Source organism: Rhinolophus sinicus, chromosome 10, assembly GCF_057876585.1.
Source record: "Rhinolophus sinicus isolate RSI-liver-muscle chromosome 10, RSI-T2T, whole genome shotgun sequence".
In the NCBI taxonomy this organism is placed as follows: Eukaryota; Metazoa; Chordata; class Mammalia; order Chiroptera; family Rhinolophidae; genus Rhinolophus; species Rhinolophus sinicus.
In genome coordinates, this window is record NC_142510.1 from 11702451 (window position 1) to 11724096 (window position 21646).

Genomic DNA, 21646 nt, shown 5'->3' on the forward strand with positions numbered 1-21646 from the left:
ATCAGGGCTATGGACTCAGACCATCAAACTCCTGGGTGTGCCTGCCACTGACCTGCGTCCCAAGACAGTGCTTACGTCTGCCTATTCCTCACTCTCTACCTGCAGAATGGGAATATGGAAAGAACCCACCTCCCAGTGAGCGAGAAGGATCAAATGGAATAATCCATTATTTCCACGTCGTGTGTTTATGCCAACCACTGTGCTAGATGCCAGGATGCAGTGACGTCTGAAATAGGTACATCCAAGGCCCAACCGTGTTTACCATCCAGAGAGTAAAAGAGAGAAGGTAAAGTTACTCACGTAAATATAAAGCCGTCCAGAGGATGGCTGTCAGGAAGGAGAATCCACACAGGGAAAGAGGGAGGGTTGCCCTGAGGGTGAAGGGCTTCTGAGTTGTACCCTGAACAAGGTGGGGCAGGGGGGAGGTCGGGAAGAGGATCAAGCCAGGAAAACACAGCTCACTACCCAGCAGTGCAGGTAGAGACCTTAGCACAGCCTATGTTGTGTGGGAAGTGTTCAAAACAAACTTATTATCCCTACAGCGTATCGAACGGCCAATGACAGAATTCCAGGGTTGTGGATAACAAGACAGGTTCGGGGATCAAAGGTGGGAAGTTGAACTGTCCAGATGTCCACACTCTCCACCATCCAAGGTCAGAAGAGGCTCCCAAAACGGACAACGTCAGGTGCACTCAGGGCTCTGGCAAAACAACTCACTTCTTCCTGTCAATAGCCATCGTCCCATCTACCTGTGGGAGAAACACGTGGCCACACTCTGAAAGGGAACCTACTGGAATGACCAATAAAGGCGATCTGTATGCAGAAGAGATGTCGGCCAAGCCACAGGAAAGCGTATGTATGTGTGTGTGGGGGGGGGGTGCGAGGAGAGGGCGGGGAGGGGGTGTTGCTTCTTTGAAGGGATGCCTAAGGAAAGAACCACTGAGTTAGGACACACAAGCTCAGTGTTTCACCCCCACACAAGTATTACTGAGAAACTTGAGGTTCTTTTCCCTATAAACTAATCTCCCTTCTTGAATGGTGTTTAAGTCCCCAAAGGAGGGGGAAATGAAGCTGAATTTCTTTGATATTACAGGACTTATGCTTCCAGAAGCCAGGAAGTCCAAATACAGTCACGGACATGAATGGAAATTTGGAGACAAAAGCTGGCTGGCCGGGAAGGCATGCTTGCTTGTTAACTCTTCTCAAAAACATCAGTATTTCCCATGCCGTTTAAGCCAAACAATATATATCACGGCAGTTCTCCGCAGGAAACCTTCTAAAGGCTTCCCATTGGAATAATGTCCAGACTCCTTACCAGGCCCCAACTTGACCCGCACAGTGTTATCACTGCTACAACCTCAGGACCTTTGCACTTGCTGTTCCCTCTCTCTGACACTCTCTTTATGTAGATTACCACGTTGGAACACAAGTCCCATGGGGGCAGGGGTGTCTGTGTGTACTACTCGGTGTGTATTTCAAGTGTTTGAGCATCTATAGATAGACGCTCAATAAATACTGATGGCATGAATATACAGCTTGATATATATCCGCGACTTAGTTTGACTCAGATCTCAGCTCAGCTCTCTCCTCTTTGGAATTCTCCTCCAAGTCGTCTCTGTCATCTGTCACATTCCCGTTGTTGTAACCCTTGTCATTATCCATATCAAAATGTATTTCCATCCCTGGCTTATTGTCTGGCTTCCTCCATGACAACAGAAGCTCCAAAAAAAGGAACATTCCCATTGGCGCTGTTCCCCAAGCAGAACTCCTGGAAGTCCCCACATCTCCACATGTCTAGTGACCAATGACAGGGTAATGCAGGTGCTCAGAGCAACTAGACACCACGTTTGAGGACACTTGTCCCTCCTATTAAGCCCGTGTGTCATTTTTTATCAGAACCCCAGAGCCTACGACCCAGTCTGACCGGGGTCTCTGCTGACGTCAGTTGAAGGTGCTGGGTGCCCCTCATTCTCAAGTTCCTTCCCTGATTCATTCTTTAATTAAAGCTTTAATATTTACACTTGTGCCTTGAGGCGGTATATTAAATAATAGAGGTAAGCATTGGGGAGAGCCTCACAGCTTCCCTAAAAACACCATCTCCAAGTTCCAGGTCTTTGGTACAACAAAAGTCTTGTCTCGGGCCAGATGGGGGAATGTGAATGGGACAAATGACTGGATGATTTCAGCAAAGTCAACCAGTATGAACGTGTGACACACGCTTACTGTGTAGCTCCATGCTGAGTGGCAGGGGCAGGACGAACTGGCCTGTGTCCTTCAGAGCAAATGCACTTGGATTCCAACAGGCCTCATATACGCCCCTGGGAAATCGCTGTATCCCCAAAGTATTTCTGTGTCAGGTCCGATTTCCCTCTTGGAATGTGTTCATTACTCCAGACATCAGCTTAACGCATGCATATCAAATGGTCTAATTTTTGGAAAGGTGAAATGTCAGACATATTTATACAGGGCAGACCCAATTTTCTAGATGAAAAAAAAACAACCCTATCTAAAAGGAATTTTATAAAATCTAACCGTTCGGTATGGCTTGAACTGAAAAGGCTAAACTTGTTTAAAAAAAAAAAGTCATCAGAGACATGAGAATGTCTAAAAGGCCTGTGCTCAGACCTGACAGGAGCAAGTAAAAAAATAGCATCAATTATCATGAAGAGAAAATAGGGCAGAGTGGGTCAATTCCTGGAGGAGAGATCGACGCAGACCCACGTTTTGGCTCGTTGCTGAGTGGAAAACACTGGGTGACGTGAAAGACAGACAGTGTATGCTGAGGAAAGCAGTGTTTACTCAGAGGATACTTTCATCACTGGAGGCTGAGGAGAAGCAGGCCTTCCCGACAATGAAAAGAAATGCATACTGTTGCAAAAACTTCACTTCAGGGCAGCTGAGCTTGTTGAGATGGCGTAAGGCCACTCGCCTACATCCCCACCAGCGGACGGCACATCACCCATCCTCCTTAGAACACGTGGAGACTGGATGAGCAGAGGTCAGACCAGCGTTCTCTCGGGGAAGGTTGGGGTTTTTCCAAGCATCCTCCCTTCAGGATGAACCTCTTCCCTTTTTGTTTCCATTTCATCCGTTGTTAAAAAGAAACTGTGTGTGTGAGAGAGAAACTGCCTGCCTCTTCTTTCCCACCAGGTGTCATAAGGCTCAAAATATTAAGAGTAATCTACTTGATTAAAAAAAGAATAAAGGAACATTATCCAGATATTTACCATGTTCCAGACCCCATTCTAAGTATTCATTGCTTTATTTTATCCTCTCCCAAACCTTCTGAGCCTAATACTACCATTGAAAGTCTCATTTGACAGGGGAATGAAGAGGCACAGAGAGGGTAAGTAACTTGCCCAAGGTCACACAGCTAGCAGGTGGCAGAACCAGGAGCCCTGAGCTCTTCTCAGCCATAAAACTACTCTCTGGACCCTTCAGGGGCCCTGGAAAACTCTAACAAATGATGTCTTTCTTTCCCTGCCCCAACTCCAGCATGAGCTAATTTATGGGAAACCGAGGGGGTTCCTCTGGACCCAGTGCTTCCCAGATGACCTCCCAAAGCAGGAGGGTTTGGCGTCAGCCCCACTGTTTGTCAGCACAGCCCTTGCCAGGGCCACCTTTATCTTTCATGGGCCCCAGGTCCTCTGCCTCCGAAGAAAAAGACCTTGGCCAAAAATAAATCTGCCGATGGCTCCGGCCAGACCCTCTGTGGTCACTTAAAAATTGAAAGGATCCAGGCCCTCTCATCTCTTTTTTTTTTCTTTTGTAACAAAAATAAATGGGAAATGAAAGGTGAATGAACTAGGGCAGGGACGAGGAGGGCTCACTGGCTGGGTATGTCCTTAACTTAGGCCCGAAAGGCCAGGCCTCTTGGTGCATTGCATGTTTTTAAATAAAAAATAAATAATCATTATTATGATCAAAGAAACCTGAAGGCATGGTGCATCCTATTTCAGCCCGAAGCTATTCTGAGTCACCTCCCCCAATTCTTTCCAAGTTCAACTGAGAAGAGCCACGGTTGGGTGCCAATTTCCTGAAGGGCCCTGAGTGGATTTCCAAGCACGTGAAAAGCCACACCCCGAAGGCTCCTGGGCAGACAGGTGCACCCCAGTCTTTGCCTGAGCAGGAGCCAGGAGACCCCCGTTCTCCGGTCCCGGCCGGTCGGGGTCTTCCCCTTCCTTCCCCGGCAGCTTCCAGCCCCGCGTCACATGTGACCCGGCAGCTGGCGCCTGCGAGGCAGCAGGAGCGTCCCAGCTAGGTGCCCCCGGCGGCGGCGATGATATGGGAGCAGCGCCTCGCTAACCCCGCCCTCGCCTCCATCCCTGGACAGTTGGGAAATTGAAACCCGGGCCTGTGCTCCAGCAACACCACGGTGCCGGGAGAGCTGCTGCCACCTGGGTCTCCTCCTCAGCGGGAGGCCCCCTAAGGCACCCAAGGAACCATGGGGCTAGGCAGGAGTTTCCAAGTCCCGAGCTCGCAGGCTGCTCCCCTTCCCTGGGGTCAAAGGCATCGCAGGGCTCCGGTGCCTATAAACACAGACGCTCTCCCTCCAGCTCAGCAACCCTCCTCTTCCCCTTCCCAGCCTCCCACCAGGGCTTTGGAGCTTCTCCTCACCCTCCCAGGCCGTTTGAGCGTGCCCTCCCTCAGACCTCGCAAAGGGCGGTGGAAAAGGCGCGGAGCAGGGAAGGCACGCGGAGTGCCAGCTTGCAGCCGGCCAGGGAGACGAACCAAAGTGCGCAGGCAGGTCCAGCCGCGCCTTGCACCTGGGACGCGCTGCCAGGGGGGATGGACAAGGCAGCGGGGTGCTGCTGAGGCACTGTGGGACGAGCAAGAACGTGCTTCTGGAAGCAACGCGGGGTGGAGGGACCTAAGAGACTAGGGGGTCTCGGCTCCCCAGGGGACATGCAGGGACACCGCTCCACCAAGCTGAAAAAGTTCCCAGTCCAGCGCGCCCACCCTGGCGCTGGGAGGAAGCCAGCTCTCGGAGACCCAGCTCTTCCCTCTGTGGGACCCTTTGGGCCAGGTCAGAGGGGCGCAGGGGCGGTGACTCCGCTTGGACTTACCTAGAACTCCAGACCAGCCGGGTTCCTGTCGCCTTCCGCTTGGCCCCAGCCCCTCCAATTCCCCTGCGCTCTCTGCACCCTCAGCCACACTCACCCTGAGCTGGAGGCAGCTAAAAACGGGTGCTGGCTTCTCCCGCGCGGTCCGCAACTTCGCGGGCAGGTCAGCCCCGCCCTGGCTCCACTGCCTGGGCAGTGGGCTGGGCGCAGCTGGGCACGGCACGGGGGCTGAACAGCCCGGGCCCTGATGGCCACTGCCAGGGGGTCTGTAGCGCCAGGTGCCTGAGCCCTGGGCGAGCTGTCCGCCGCTCCGCGCTCTGCCTGGGTTGGAGGCTTGCAGTTCTCGCGCTCGGGACGCAGGGGCGGGGCGCACGGCTGTCCCCTCCAGATGCAGGGTGCCCTGTTCACTCCTTCTTCCTGCCCGGGAGGCTCATGCGTGGGGCCGGCTGTCGCCGACTCTGCCGTTCTAGAGCTGGCAGAGCGCCCCCCACCTCACCGACGGTGCAACCGGGGACTGGGGCGAAGTGGGAGGGATTCCCCTCCTGAGTTCGGGGTTCCCCACCCTACGCGGCCCGGGGGCTCGGTCCGCTGCCGCTGCCAAAACCACTTCAGGGCAGTGCAGCCTGTACCACCGGTTCCAGCTGGAGGAGGCGGTGGTGGCGCGGCTCGCACGGGGACTGGAAAGGAGGTGACCTTCAAACCCTGCGCTCGGGGAGACCGGGAGGAGGGCTGGGGTGATGGAGGGGAGCGGTATGCGCCCGGCAGGCCCACGAGAGCACTGGGAAGAGGGCGGGAGAGAGTGAAGAGGAGATCTTCAAACAAAAATATAGATTAGAAAATAAACAAAGGAGGGTGAGAAAGAGCGAGCGCGAAAATGTGTGCATGTGTGGGTGCGTGGGTGCGCGCGCGCGCGTGCACGACAGGCAGCAAGCAGCCCAAGCCGCGGAGCCAAAAATAATCTGGTGCGAGAGGGAGCGCCCCCTCCCCCTTCCTGTCACCAGCGCCGCCGCCGCCACCTTCGTGTGCAGCCCGGGATTACAGCGGGTGGCGATCTAGGAAACCCAGTGCTCCGGCTGTTGGCCTAAAGGGGTAAAGGGGTGAGAGCTGGCAGTGGGACCAAGGAGCCCAGGCCCTTCCCCTCCGCTAGATCTTGTCTCCCAAAGTGGGCTTGGTCGTTGATCCCCAGCGTCTCCCTCCGTTGCCAGCCCTCCCCGCAAGGAGAGGAGAAAACCTCCCTTGCGTGTTATTAAGTGGAGGCAGCTTCTGGTCTGGGGAAGTTTTCTGGCGAATCTTAAAATCTCCCGGCCAGACAGAGATGGAACCTTTTCCAAGGTGCAAAAAGTTATCCAGACCCAATGCAATGCGGCGAGAGAATGCCCAATGGCCTGGGCCGCCCCCCACCCTGGCCTCTGGCGGCTGCCTAATCCTGCATTGGGCGCTGACTTTGGGGGGGTGGGGGGGGAGATAGACATTGCCTTCTTAGCAGTTAGTTGCCTTAGAGCCTGAAGTCTGTGATTCCTTAATAAGTACTACCACTTAATAAGCACTTACTTTTCACCAGATGCTATTTTAAGCATTTACTTTGAACTTTCTCAACAACTAGCTGAAGTAGGTACTGTGAGCTTATCCATTTCAAAGCTCAGAAAACAAAGGCATAGCGAGGTTAAAGCAATGTCTCTTCTTTCCTGAGCCCCACCCTGGACTCACTGAGCCAGAAACTGCTTTGTATTGTCATTAAGATAAACATTCTACTGATTGTGTTACACAGGCAACTTTGAGATCCAGCCAGTTAAAATTCGCTCAAGGTCACACAACTAACTGGCAAGGAACCAGGATTCCCAGGCAGGTCTTCCTAATTTAACGTGGTGAGCCACTGTACCACCCTGCCTTCTGAGTAAGAGACAGAGGGGGCTGGACCAGGCCAGATCTAACCCAGCATTTGATCTGAGGCTTATGTTCATTTTCCTACTCTATCCTTCTGTTTTTTTCATTTGCAGCATGGCTCCTCTTCCAAGTAAGACTGTAGATTTCCAAAAGTAGGAGACATGTTGCATGTATCGCTTTGTGTCACGTGTGTTGCCTAGTGCATGACAAATGGCAGATTCCTAGGCGTTTCTCTGCAATCCAGTGAGGCTAGGGTTTCTTCCAACATTAGAATGAAACAAAGAAAGGAAACTTCTATCAACAACTGGAATTGTTTTGTTTTGTTTTTTTAATGTACCATTTTATCATCCTTTGAAAAAATAAGTTTGCAAAATCCAAAAAGACATCTCTCTATCACTGGCCCCAGTAGGTGATTTTGCAATTGGGTTGGTGTTACCATATGCTTCCTTAGCACTTTCTTTGGTGATAATTTATTTGCATGTAAACATTTTCTTTTTCTTTCTACTAGTCTCTCATCCTTCAGTGATAGCACAACGAAGCCATAAATCTGGATTAGTAATATCGTAATCATTTCCCCCCAGAAACTGTTCACAATGGGAAAACCACCGAATTTAAATGTAATTGTCTAGCCGTGCAGGGAGATAAGATGGGTTGTAAAAGAGGTATTCTCAATTTAAAAGCAAATTATCAATAATGAGAGAAGAACTAAATGGCAGTTAATGGGAAGTTCTGTGGAAATATAATGTTTTGTACAAATTCATCAACAGGAATTGTTTCTCCATGCTCTTTCATTTTTATTCCAGAAGAGGAAAAAAATGAATGCAGCCACTGAATGCAACAACATGGGCTGTTGTTTCATTAAAGTGGGTAATCGCTGGGCGGTTTTATTATTTTTTAATATATATTTTTCGATTGGAAAAAAATCAAGGTCAGTCTGAGTCGACTGTGACTTATTTTGGAGTAGAAATAAGCTGAGATATATTAGCAATGAGTGGCAGGCATGACTCATTGGTACCTAGGTGGCTACGTGACTTAAGAACATTTAATATGAGTGAGGGAGCCATTCATTACAATTTAAAACAGAGTTAGAGTAAAGATCAATATAGCATGCTATTATGCTATTCATTTGGAAAGTACCAGTGTCTTGTTCACAATGACCTTTCCCATTCTGGGTGACTTTTCTCTCTTTTTCTCTATGTTGAGCCACTTCTAGGTAATGAGAGGTGCGGAAATAAACAGCTTCTAGGATCACCCAGGGCCAAGAAGCGCCCAGCTCTGGAGGTAGAGAACATGGAGACTTTGGCTCCTCCTACTGGGCATGAAAAATACTTTGCAATTTTTTATTAAAGCCGATGTCAAAATGGTGTCTTACAAAACCGGTAGGAAGGAATGACTCTGTAGTTTCATGCTTGGCTGAGAGTGCACGCATTCTGCTCAAAGCGCTGAAGATCTGTCTGGAATATACATGTCATCCTCTCACTTTCAAGTTTAGCATCATTCTCTGGCTCCTCACTGGCCCCCGAGATAAAGTCTAAAGTCTTCCACATGGGTTACCAGCTGCTGGATTATGTGGCTCTCATTTTGCACTCACCCTATGATCCAGTGGTATTCTTTTCTTGCTTGTCTCCAGTCCTTCGCATATGCTGTTCCTCCAATCTTAATACTACAGACTCTTTTCTAGATAGCTTCTATTTATCTTTTAGAGCTTTTAGGTCTCCATTTGGACATCACTTTCTTGCTGACGACCCCCACCCCCCACACAGTGAGAAGGCCAGTGTCTGTAATTCCCTGAACACCTCACGTTACCCTATCATTTATCTCCACATAGAGTGAAGGCTGTTCTCCTCCACTAGACTGAAAAGTCCTTGCTGTCAAGGTCTTTTCCTCAGTGCACGGGGCCAAATACACAAGAAGCTCAATACATGTTTGGTGAGCCTTCCTTCTTCTTTGTGGGGGTCGCTGTCTCCCTGCGCTGACCTCTGTGAGATGGGGTGACAGATCAACCTTCTCCTCCATTCATTTGATCCTTAATTCTTTCGGCCATCAGACATGTTCCTTACAGGTCTCTCATGGAAACCAGTTAGTATATAACCTAGACACAGTCTTCGCACTCAGGAAGCTTATCGTCTAATATGGTAAGCAGGCACATAAGTAAGTATTGCAACAGCTTTGAAAGATTTCAGCTAATACATAGCCAGATACAAGGTGGGGAGAGGGGAAATCAGGCAAAGCTTTCTAGAGGAAATCACTTCTAAGCACCAAGGTAGGAATTACCCAGCGAGTTAGGTGAAGGACATTCCTGGAAAAGAATAGAGCTTATGCGACTGTCTGAAGCAAAACACAGTATAGCTCCATCAAGGAATGGCAAATCTGTTCAACACAAATAGAATCATATTGAATTCAAGGGGCTGGAAGGTGGTGGGTGAGGCAAGGCTGTGAACACTGAAGCTGAAGACGTAGGCTGGGGAAAGCTCCTAAGAGGCCCCCAAGTGAAATGAAAGGCGTAGAATGACTTTAAATCTTGCCAGAACCCACCGTCTGTATCTCCAGTGCCCGTGGCCTGGACGTTGCTCTGCCTTCGCTGATGTTTCAGCGATCATTTTACTCATTGTTATTTTATAGTTGTTTAAAAACTTTTCCAGGTGGTCAGTATACATACCTAGTGAATTCTAGGGATTATTAGGTTACTCCAAAGTACTCTGGGATTTTTAGGGCTGACGGGTGGTAGGTTCGACAGGCTAGGCGACAGACGAAAAAAGTAAAATAAAAGAAGGTGAAGTGGTCAAGTAGCCTTCTGTTTCTCTTCCAGTAGCAAAGGATACCTTTCAATAGCAGTCTCTGAAGAGAGCATGCTATTCTCAGATTTATTTATAAAGGACTGATTCAATACAAGTCTTTGCACAATCCTGACAGTACGGAAGACCTGCCTTGCCCTCAAGTTCTCAGTCTTCAGGTTTATCTCAAAGCTTTATCACAGTCTGGGTCAACTAATGAACTAATTAACACAGTCCGAGGATCACAGGGGAATGGACTACACCTTACTCTATCCCCCACTCCGTCATGGGGCACATGACAGGTGCTCAATACGTGGCTATTGATTGGCTCAACTAACTCATCATCTATCATGTAGTTCAGGGTTTTTATATTAACCAAGGCATTTATACTGAGCGCGAGCGAGCCAGTGACTAGGAATGAGTTCCCTTTTTCTGAAAAGAGAACAAACTTTCACACTCTATTTAAAAATGTCTTTGAAATATTCAACAGGATGGTTTGTCCACTTCACCTTGCAGCTCCCAAACAATGATGACAATAGCAATAACAGCAAGAATAACGTTGTCCACAACTGTGAGAAGAATAGAAATAAGAAGCATGTGGCATATACTATAGAAGTTCTTTAGTGGTATTAGCTCATTTAACCTTCACAGGACAACTCTAGGGGTGCGTACTGTTATGACTTCCTTTCTAAGAGAAGAGCAAAGCTTTAGAAAAAGGAGGATCGGTGAGTTGGCCACACCCACAGAGCTGGTGAATCGTTAGGCCAGGACCCAAACCAAGTCTATTTTGTGTCAGAACTGGGTTCATGAAGCATAAACCGTGAAGCATGATTTCTGTTTACTAGGCCTCATACTCCATTGTAGGGAGGCTTAAATCATGCTAGTGAATTATGACCCTGAAAGTAGAGATCCCTAGTCCGTCCGTCTTGGAGTCAGAAATATAAAGAGAGAGCTTCAGTGATGTGTAGCCCCACAGGGAGCCTGCGTATATAAAAAGCATTTGGGAAAAAATATTTTGAGTGTGGTCAGAATCAAGTGAGTGAAGATTCTCTAACGCTTGCCCCGTAATGAGTAGAGATTAAGCTATGTCTTTGGTTTATGGCAGGCCAGTTTATATGCCATTTAGTGCATCTTTATGAACTATACGATCATACATCTTTTAAAAATAAGTGGATAATGTTCTGGAGTAAGACAGTCTGTGTGTATATTGTGAATTTACCACTTAGTAGCAATAGGAACTAAGCAATGTTTTTTTAAACATCGCTAACCTTCCACTTCCCTGTGTGTAAAATGGGGATGGGGATGATAATTACATAATTAAAGGAATAGTTACTATTAATCCAGAGGACATCTGCAGGTGACTCCTATCCCCGAGCATACTTCTGGCCTCCTTGTAAGTGACTGGTTCTAGGGTCTATGTCATCTGATCCAGGAAAGGGTGGGTTATGGAAAACATTTTCTTAACCCACGTGCAAGCCATAGGAAAAGATTTGTTTTCTTATCCTTCCAGATGTTTCCTTGTGTGGCTCTGACCTCTGGACCTGCCACAGATTCCTATGAGCGGCCTAAGGATGATGGGACAGGAATGTCTATGGGGTTATGGAGGTGCTAAATGCATCGACATTCAGACCTGCCGTAGCACTGCATTCCCTGGTCCCCGCGATGATTTGTGCCTTTTGAGTAAGCTTGTTGAGGATTACGTGTGGCTGAAAGCACGTTTCTCCAACTCGGCACTGTTGACATTTGGGGCCAGGTGATACTTTGTTGTGTCGGGAATACCTGCGTCCTGAAGGCTCTTGGCAGCATCCTTAGCTTCCACCCCAGTCAGTGCTAGCAGCACTCCCTGACCTCCCCCCATGTTGTGAGAACCAAAAATGCCTCCAGACCTTTCTATATGCTTCCTGACGGGCAAGGTTACCCCATGTGAGAGCCACTTTGATGCGGTCTCAAGTCTAAAGCACTGTCATCAATGTGGTGATGGCAGCAGCAGAAGGAGTCCTTCTAGAAGTAATGTAGTAATACCAATGAGTATTTATTCAGGCTTTCTAGGTACCAGGTGTCACGGTCTACACTTCTCCTCAGAGTCTTCTGGACTCATTACGACTCCACAAACCAGGTTTTATTAGTATCCTCATTTGACAGATGAGGAAACCAGGGTCCAGAGACATGAAGAAATTTGCTTACAGCCACCAAGCTAGTAAGTAGTTGGTTTGGCTTCAAACTCAGCTCCGTAACGACTCCGCTCACCCTAGGTGGTCATGACGATTAAACGGTACAATCCATGAATGGTCCCTTAGTCTCCCGCCTACTATACGATAACTGCTCAGACACAGTGAGCGGCGGTATCTACATAACAGCAACACGGTAGGCTCAGTTTTAAGAAATACAGTCTGATCTCGGCAATCCTCTGGGTGTGTCATATCGGGTCAGGTGTGCCAGCCAATGCCCAGATTACCTCAGACTAATGAACAGGAGAATATCACCACAATCTTTGACAACTCACCAAGGCAACCTATGCGGGGCTGACCATGAGCTCCTTTCTGCCAGCTTTGAAAGGAAGAGTTAGTCCTAAATCGGATTGGTCATTAGTAAAAAGCATTTGCCTATTTCACTCACTCTCATCTGAATGCTGAATTGGGAGTCAGAGGCCAGTTCTATTCTTCTCCTAGGGAAGATCATAAGAAATTATGTCTGCTTAAGACTTGAGAAAAAAGGAAAACAATTTTGATAACTTTCTCTATTCTAAGCTTCAGGTAGGACATCTAACCTCAGAGAAGCCCAAACGGTACGTAGGACTATGATTATTCCCATCTTACAGATAAAAAAACTGAGGCTCAGAGGGGGCAAACAGCCCATTTTCAAAGATTACAACCTAACAAATTCAAGATCTCATTTTTAAATTCCTGACAGGCTGACTTCAGGGCCATACAAGGCTTTGCTGCATCTCCAAAAAGCCAATGAAAGAGAAAAATTATGTACATATCCTAAAGTCCTACTAAAAATATATATATTAATTTTAAAGGTAAATGCTGCTTTGAATAGTTCCTCTAAAGTCAACCCTGAAGGTTGAAAGTGAGACTTCTCAAGAAAAAAAAAACAAAAAAAACTTGTAAGTCAATGAGGTGTAAATAGTTAATTTACAATCAAAACATAAATAGTTTTGCCTTAATGTACTAACACCCCACGGGGGAAAATGTTCCATGTATTAGCAGCATAAAATATATGCAATCGATTTCTTTCAAAGGCACTTACTTTATTTTAAGCCCTCATCTTTTTATTACAAACGGATAAGTAAAGATATTTAAGGCATTTAGGATGAAATATGTAAACTTATGAGGAAGAATCTGCATTTACAGTGGTTACTGGTGGGTTACAGACGCTCTGAGCAGTAAAATATCTGTAAATCATGGTCAAAGTATGCATATAGTAATGCATGCTCCATTTATACATTTATTATTTCTATTTATTCCTTATACTTCTCTTAAGAGGCACGAGCCTCTAAATTTAAAAGAACAAATCACCGGGCATATCTTTCAAGACTATGTAGTGGATAGTATGACGAAATATGGGTAAATGGCTAAAACTTGGGAATGTAAACACCGAACGGATACAGTTTGGGCTTTTGGTCAAATGTGCACTCTCTTCCATGAAGCACGTTTCCATGCCTTCTCTGGTTTTCCCTTCTTCGACTTTCCCCACACCGTTACTTTAGCTTGGGCTCAATAACACTCTGGGGTATTAATCTGTGGGCGCTATTTTGGATTCCCCCAGAAGCAGAGGCCATGTGAATTTGGGAGGCAAACCCAGGAAACCATGCACGGCAAACCCTAACCCTAACGTACCCTCGTAAGTAAGTTAGGGAAGGGACAGAAGCCAACAAAAAGTGTGTTGTCACGTAAGTTACGACTGTGGGTAACTGGAGATGATTTCCACTAGAGAATTCTGGAAGCCATGACAGAACATGCGCCCTGGAGTTGGGAACCTGGGTTTTCAAATCCCCCAAACACACACACACACACACACACACACACACACTCACTCACTCACTCATACACCATGTATTCCTGTCACAGGTACTCCAAGTACCTGGCGTGGAACAACTGCATATTTAGTGCAACAGAAGAATGACTGTGGGTAGGCTTGGAGGTGGGAGTTAAACATTTTTTATGACCCGAGAGCTTTGTGCATGGATACTTTCCTTCTCTTTGAAAACATGACTGCTTGCTGTGCTCTCAAGCCCAGAGAAAGGAGATAATTGTTAGCAGGATTCTGAAGCACTGATTATGTACCATGAATATATTAAAACCTACAGGTATTTTGCAGGGAACCCACGGGACCACTCAGGAAGTGCCGTTTTCGGGTCTCTGGAGCCTTAAGTAGGACCAAGAAACAGTGACGTAATGCATTAGTGAGAATAAACAAATCAGTCTTCAGGAGGCTGCAGTTTTTATCCCGGGCAGGCAGTCTGGAGGCAGTCAAACCTTGCTGAACCAGTTCCTTTGCACCAAAGCTCTACCTGACTCACAGGTGTGAGGATAAAGTGCAACCAGGTAAAAATGCACTGGCAGTTTTAGGTGGTAGACCAATGCAGACCAAATAAACTAGCCCATTATTCCTTTTGGGCAGGTCGTTTTTCAGAGACTATGAAGTGACAGTAATCCTTGAATCACTGTTGAAAAATGTCCCGGACCTGGCATTTGCACAAGAAGTTCTTTCCTTAATGACAAAAGGGAAAAAAAAAAAGTCAAGCATAAACCATATATGCCTTATGGTAGCAGGCAGAATTTTCCTGCCTCCTCTATTTTCAGCAGAAAAATGTGTTTCGCAGATGTCAGCAACCGTTAATAGACTGACAAAAGAAGGGGTAACCAACGTACGATTGTCAATGAAAAGGCCATCAGTCTATTTGATTTCTCTACCTCTCCTTGCTTTCATTCGTCTCCGTGCTCAGAAGCTCCAAGACTTGCTCGCTTGCCATTATTCCGTAAGGCAATTAAGCAACTTGGCAATAAAAGCAGCCACATTTTTTTTCTGGAGTCGTTCACAGAGAATGCAGAACAGAACAACACAGGACAGATGTTGAACCAAAATGTAAGTACTTATCTGAACACACTTCTCCGTGCCAAGGCTAAGCGTGCTTTCCTTCCATCTTCCCTCCCGCCTCTAGGTTCTTTCTTCACCAGTGAATTCCTCCGTCTGCCCTGTCGTCAAACTCTCCTGGCCATCAGGATATAAACATGTGGATGCTCTCTTATACTAATCGTCGTCCGTCAACTTTTCTTTGGCCTGAAGTGCACTACCTGGGGTCTCCCTATAACAGCACGCTTTCTGGAAACAGTAATCCAATCCCTGTTGATCACCTCCATTTCGTCATCATCCCATGAGCGACTGTAATCGGGGTTTTCTCTTCATACCACGTCCACTGAAGCTGTTGTCTTCACATCTTAGCTGGTGACCAACCCTACCATGGCCAAGTTCAGTCCTTCATTCCGGTTGCAAGCTCTTCATTCTCTGCTGTGCTGACACTATCCTGGCGACTCTCTTTGGCTTCAGAAACACCCCCTGCCAGGCCATCTTCCTGCCGGTGAAGTTGTCCGTCCTTGTCTCTCGGTCCATCTACTCTGTCAAGGCACCACCTCCCTTAATGATGAATGATGATGTGCTTCAGACACTTCTCTAAAATCCCATCCTTTCGATGCTGTTTATGTCCCTACGGCTGCAAGATCCCAAAGGTTTCTGTACCCTTCCCCCCTCGGGGGGGCTCCCATCCCCTTACCTCTAGCTCACGCCACACCTGGCTCTTTGCCAGGTATCTGTGACAATCGATCTATCCACTCACTCTACAAGTATTTATGGAGTGCCTACTATGTATAGAAAACAAATAGGGACAAAAACCCCACTGTAATAGTTACCGCTGGCTGCATAACTTTTCAGTCCACAACTTAGCAGGTCCAAATGGCCAACATGAACCCACAGCGTCTGTGAGTTAGGATGTGGGCACGGCTCAGGTGGGTGTCCGCTGACAAGGCTGCAACCAGAGCGTCAGTTGTGGCTTCAGTTTTATCTCCAGACTCGACTAGGAAAGGACCTGCTTTCACGCTTACTCATGTGGTTATTGGAAGGATTCATGCCTCACAGGTCCTAGACTGAATGTCTCAGTTCCTCGATGGCTGTTGGCTGGCGCTTACCTTGACCTCCTTGCCATATGTGCCTCTCCACTGGGCAGCTCACAACATGGCAGCTGGCTTCCCTCAGAGCAAGAAAGAAGCGCCCAAAGGGGAAGCCACTGGCTCATTAGGGCCCAATCTTGGAAGTGATATCTCCTTATGGCTGTATAGTCCACTCCCTAGGAGTCAGTAAGTCACAGGGATGAGGTCACACAGAACGTGGGTGCCAGGAGAGAGGGATCACGTGGGGCCACTGTAGGGCCTGACTATCGTACCCCCATTCCCAGGGAGCTTGGCTCCAGTGAGCTATAATCCTGAGTGCACGGCAGAGATAGGAGAGGAAAGGATGAGGGGAGAGGGGAGAGCAGTGGCGTGGAAGGGCTTGCCTTGCAGGCAACTCACGACATCTAACTGTAAACTCTGAGTTATGCCTTCAATTCCTTCAGTTCCCTCCATTCCCACTCACTGCATCTTATTATCTTTTATCTGAACTGGTATAACAGTCTTTTAGCTGGTCTCCTTGTGAAAAGCCTTTCCCTGCCCCCACTCCATTCTCCAGATATCCAAGAACAATGCTGTAAATACTGTATTTGTCATGTCTCTCTCTTCCCACTCCAAGTGATAGCAACTCAACTCAAACCAGTTTAAGCTAGAAGTGGGACTTACTGACACGGTGAACATTCTAAAGCATCAGTGGCGTTAGGCATTGCTGGAGCCAAATGCTCAAACAATGAGCATCCTTCTCTCTGTCCCGTTTCTACTTTGCTCTGTCCTGATGTCAAGATGCCCTCCATTACACCCAGACTTGAAGACAACATTCTCCAAACTTGTAGCCCCAGAATCAAGAGAGCTTCCTTCCTCCACCACCACCCCCGCTACCCAGTTAGCTATAGAAAAATTCCTAGAGTGTGCCCCCACTGACCCGGGTGGGATCAAATGCCCATCACGGAACCCATCACATGACCACGTGGACACACAGTGCTCTGGCTAGCCAGTTCTGTGGAACCAGAGAATGGGTCCCACCCCACCTGGACCACCAAGACTCGGAATGGTGGAAATTCCCCCATAGGAAACGGAAGTGCTCTTACCAGGGGCTGAACGGCCCAGTAATCAGACAAGCAATACCATGCAAAGTTAACACACGATTTAGCTAATTGATTACCCCCTCCCTGTCCCTTATTATGGGATAAAACCCAAACATCTTTGTATCCAAGACGCTCCACAAACTCTCATCAGCCATGACACCTAATGTCACCACCAAAGAGCTCCACGTTGTTCTTGAGAGAGCCTGTGTTCTGTCTGGCGCGCTGAACGTCTACTTTTCCACCTGGTGAGCCACATTTCTGTCTCAAGACCCAACTCTAAGGCCATCATCCCAGTGAAAAACGAAAAGCCTGCCCCACTCCTCCTGGTTGAATCAGTTGCTTCTTTCCCAAGAAACTGTGTAAATCTCCCTCGTTAATGGTGGTTCTCAGTGGGGTGGGGGAGCAATGTTATTCCCCAGAGGACACTTGTCAATGTCTGGTGACATTTTTAGTTGTCATCACTAGAGGGGGGATTCTCTTGGAATCCAGCTGATGGAGGCCAGGGATGCTGGTGGGGCAGCCCCCACAACAAAGAATGACCCAGCCCCAAGTGTCAACAGCGCCATGTTCAAAACCCCTGTTCTACTGTGACACATAAGGCCTTGTATTAAAATTATCAATTGCATTTCTTCCCAAGTAGATCATGAGCTACTCAGGGGCAGGGACATGGTTGCACTAGTCAGTGTACCCCCTGGCCCATAGTAGATGCTCAAGAAAGCCTGGCAGAACGAATGAGGAATGAGTGTCTAGATGGGCTTATGAAACAGTATCCAAGAAACTGAATGCCTGGAAGGCATGACGGTTCCTTAAACGGCCATTGTATTAGAAAATTTCAGCTGCATGGTGTGTTTCCTTCCCCTTTTCAAAAATCAATGTGGACCAAAAGTTTCTAAATGCCATGTCACATGATTCTCTTTGCAAGGCAAGCTGTCTTTTGCTATCTGTACTTCGCCTGCTCCCAATTATCAAGAAGTGCCCTCTTGGCTTTTAATCATTTCTAAAGACAGAGGAAATAGCTGTTGCCCCATGGAAACGGACACCCCATGGTTTAGAAAACTTTTTTGTTCAACAGAACAAAATCTCATGGCCTGTCCCCCCCGTTGAATTTTAGTTTAAAGCAAGGCTGTATGTGACATCTCCATCGAAGCCACTGCATGCTTGACGAAGGAGTCCACACATCATCAGGAACTCAGTCCCCATGTCAGGTCTAACACGTTTCTCAGAAAGGACATTCAAATGTCAGATGGGATGATTTATACTGCATGTCAATAAAAAGAACTCCGAGGGTCAGCAAGTCAATAAAACTTATTAGAACAATCTCAGGGCCGAGTATCAATGTACTCTGATGAGAACCTCTAAAGTCAGACCCTTTTCCAGGCAAGTGGTATTAAATAGGCCATTCTGGAGGGAGAAATAAAATTAAAAATGTCTATTATTGGGAGAGTTCATGTTAACTTAATAATACACAAGAAGCTGGTGAAATTTGTCTTTATATTCCCAGAGTTAAAACCTTCCGGACATTCTTTTGTCTAAGCTGCCATATGTTGAAAGTCTGCAATATGCCAAGCATGGTAATAGGTATATCACATTGATTCATTTTTAGTCACCAACACTTATGGAATGTTTTCTATGTACCAGTCTTCTAAATCTTTTCAAATACCGTGTTTTCCCGAAAATAAGACCTACCCCGAAAATAAGGCCCAGTTAAGATCTCAGCAGACGGACACGTTTAGTACATTACGACGATGTTCCAGAAGAAAATGACATGACTGTATATGAATACATGTAGATTATTGTACATGAAAAAATAAGACATCCCTGAAAATCCACCCTAATGTGTCTTTTGGAGCAAAAATTAATGTAAGACCCTGTCTTGTTTTCAGGGAAACACGGTATGAACTCTTTTAACTCTCATTACGATCCTATCCAAGAGGTATAATATTATCCCCATTGTGCAGATAAGGAAACTGAGGCTCGGAAAAGCTAAGTACAATGTCCCAGGTCATCCCGCTAGTAAGCAGCAGAGCTTTTCATTCAAAGGCACTGGAGTCGGTGTTCCTAACCACTGAGCGACGCTGCCTCACATGTATTACCTCTCGTCCACCCGATAAACTTTTTACCTAAATTTCAACCTGCCTGATAGTTCAAAATTACCATTAATCTTAATTGCCAACATTTTGGAATAAAGAGACTTCATACAAGAGCTGGATTTCTGTATTCTCTTGACAAATCAATCTGTCTGGCCACCTGGGCCTGCTTTCCCACATACCTATGGTGGGAGCAGAGAAGAAGCTTAAGGTGGGGCACGTGGGTCCACCTTGCTCATTTGAGACACTTGCCTTGTCCTTGACACCTGAGTTTGAGACGCTGGCCTACCTGTTTTACAGATGACGCTGCTAGGCCCAAGAGAGGTACTCGGCCAAGGCTTCAGATCTACTGGATAGCAGAGGTTCGATTTGAACTTGGCAGTGTCCCAGTGGAAAAGACATGGCACACTCAAATGGAGGCAATTCAGGGAGCTGTCCCTTTATTTAAAAAGGCACAAGTTCAAATCGAACCCCTTAAAAAGCGAGACCCTCAGACTAATATCAACGAAGCCATTGCTATCTCGGGTCTCATGGAACCAGAGAAGGGAAGTGGAAGGACAGAAGGGTTCAGACCAGGTGCTTTGAGAGAAGAAACAGTGACCTTCAGGCGAGGGGAACAGGGACTCTCGTAGGGAGGGAGGAGGGGAACGAACACCACGGCTTCTTCTTCTCCTTCCCGCCGATTTCTAGCCAGCGTGCTCCCCTCTGGCCACATCCGAACCGTGGACCCTGGGTCTTGTTGTTGTAAGACAGACAACAAGATGGGGGAGGCTGGAGAGCACATACCCCTAACTCACAACTAACTCACAACTTCCGTTGGCTTCCGAAAACCATGCTCTTTCTGCTGCACTTGCTTTCAATCAACTTACTATTCTAATACTATTCAAGATAACAGCAAACTGAATTCTTAAGATGTGCTTAAAATGTGCCAGCTACTCTTGTAAGACCTTTAATATGGATGAACTCATTTTGCTAAGTGCCTACCATGTGCTAGGAACAGGGTCCTGTGTGGACACAGAGAAGAAGAGGGGAACAAAAGAATGACCGAGACCTTAGCAATCGGGTCTTGGGTGGGGTTGGATCAGCCGATCACATCTCAACCTATATCAAACTTTTATTCAAACTCACGGGCAAAGAAGACTTCCTGTTTTAAAAGAAAGAGTTGAAAATGCAAAGGGACATCCCAAGCTGAATTTGGGTCCTGTCAACTACTACACCTATCAATAGTCCCCTTCCTCTGGTTCCCATGTCAAAACTGACCTCGCCCATGGACCACCCCTAGAGCTCTTAAATGTTAATTAGCTTACCAGACGAGGATGAAAAAGAGACACAGAAAGGACACAGCCGTTGACAATGGCTTAAGAGCGATGGATCCTTCATGCTTGAAGGGAAACTTTGTAACCCTACAGTAAATATGGGGGCCAAGGAATGGAGGGGAGGGGTTGAGGAAAGAGTTAGGGGTTCTGAGTCCCTTTGGATACTTCATTGGGCCACCTCCTGGTTTTGCCGTATTTGTACTTGCTGCAGTATTATGTTTTAATATTTTCCCCAAAATTGGAACTTTATTTAAACTAATGTATTTTGAAATGTAGACGTCATTCTCCTCAATGAAAAACTAGTATTGTTCCAATACATGCTTGAGTAAATGTATAACCACTAAAATTAATAATCTTGTCTGTGTGGTATCCAAAACCCATCTTGTATATTTTCAATAAGACACACACACACATATCTTGGGAAATCCCAAAGGGCTTAAGAGCATGCACTCTGGAGTCAGACAAAACTGGGTTCAAGTTCCAATTCCACCACTCAGGAGAGTTTGGCTTAGACAGCTTTGCCATGGATTACATCATTTGTGCAGGGTCCCTAATTTGTGCAGGGTCACCCCCATTATTTGTGCCTGGCCCATGGAAGGCATTCAGGAAATACTATCTTTCAGAGCTCCACAAGCCACACCATTGATGGTTTCCTAGATGGCTTAGACCCTGGCATCCACACACCAATAACACTTAAATCCTGAGAGGAAAGTGACAGTGGAGACAGAGAGAAAAAATCTCGCTGGTGAGTCTCAGAATTCCAGGATCCACTCCGCAACTGGAGAGCTTGACTTCTATGTGACAGAGCGTAGGGTTTTCGTGATGTGTAAAGATGGCTTTCCAGTCAATCAAATATTCCTGCCACTAGCCAAGGAGAACTTAAGGGTGATTTCTAAGAAAGGGGACAAAGGCTAGGAGATTTCAACTAACACTGACACATTTATTCATCCATCCCTCTATCTACCCATCCATCCACCTATCCATCCATCCACCTATCCATCCATCCACCCATCCATTCATTCAACAAACATTTGAGTAACTCCATTTCCAGGCACTGTTCTGGGGGTGGGGAGGGAAGTGGGTGTACAATGTTGAGGTGAGTAAACACACGTATTCGTAGTTCTAACCCTTTAGTGCTTACAACACAGTGGAAGACACAGGCAGGTGTGCATGGGCTCTCATCTGTATACTCCCCAGGTTTTTTCAGCCCCACCTATCCCCAGGGACTTGGCCCTTTCCTCAAAGGGAAGTCCAGCCTTCACGACAGCAC

General features: G+C 47.0%; 1 protein-coding gene across 28 annotated transcripts in view; it reads right to left on the bottom strand.

Moving 5' to 3' along the window:
- Window positions 1–21646, bottom strand: part of RBFOX1 (RNA binding fox-1 homolog 1) — a 2003336-nt gene that overhangs the window by 1399797 nt on the left and 581893 nt on the right. The window contains exon 1 of one of the 28 annotated variants that reach the window (XM_074323064.2): window positions 5161–5976. The exons of the other annotated variants lie outside the window; for them this stretch is intronic. The gene's annotated coding sequence lies outside the window, so the exon portion shown is untranslated. Of the gene's footprint in view, window positions 1–5160; window positions 5977–21646 lie in introns of those variants that run through there. 28 annotated transcript variants of the gene reach the window in all.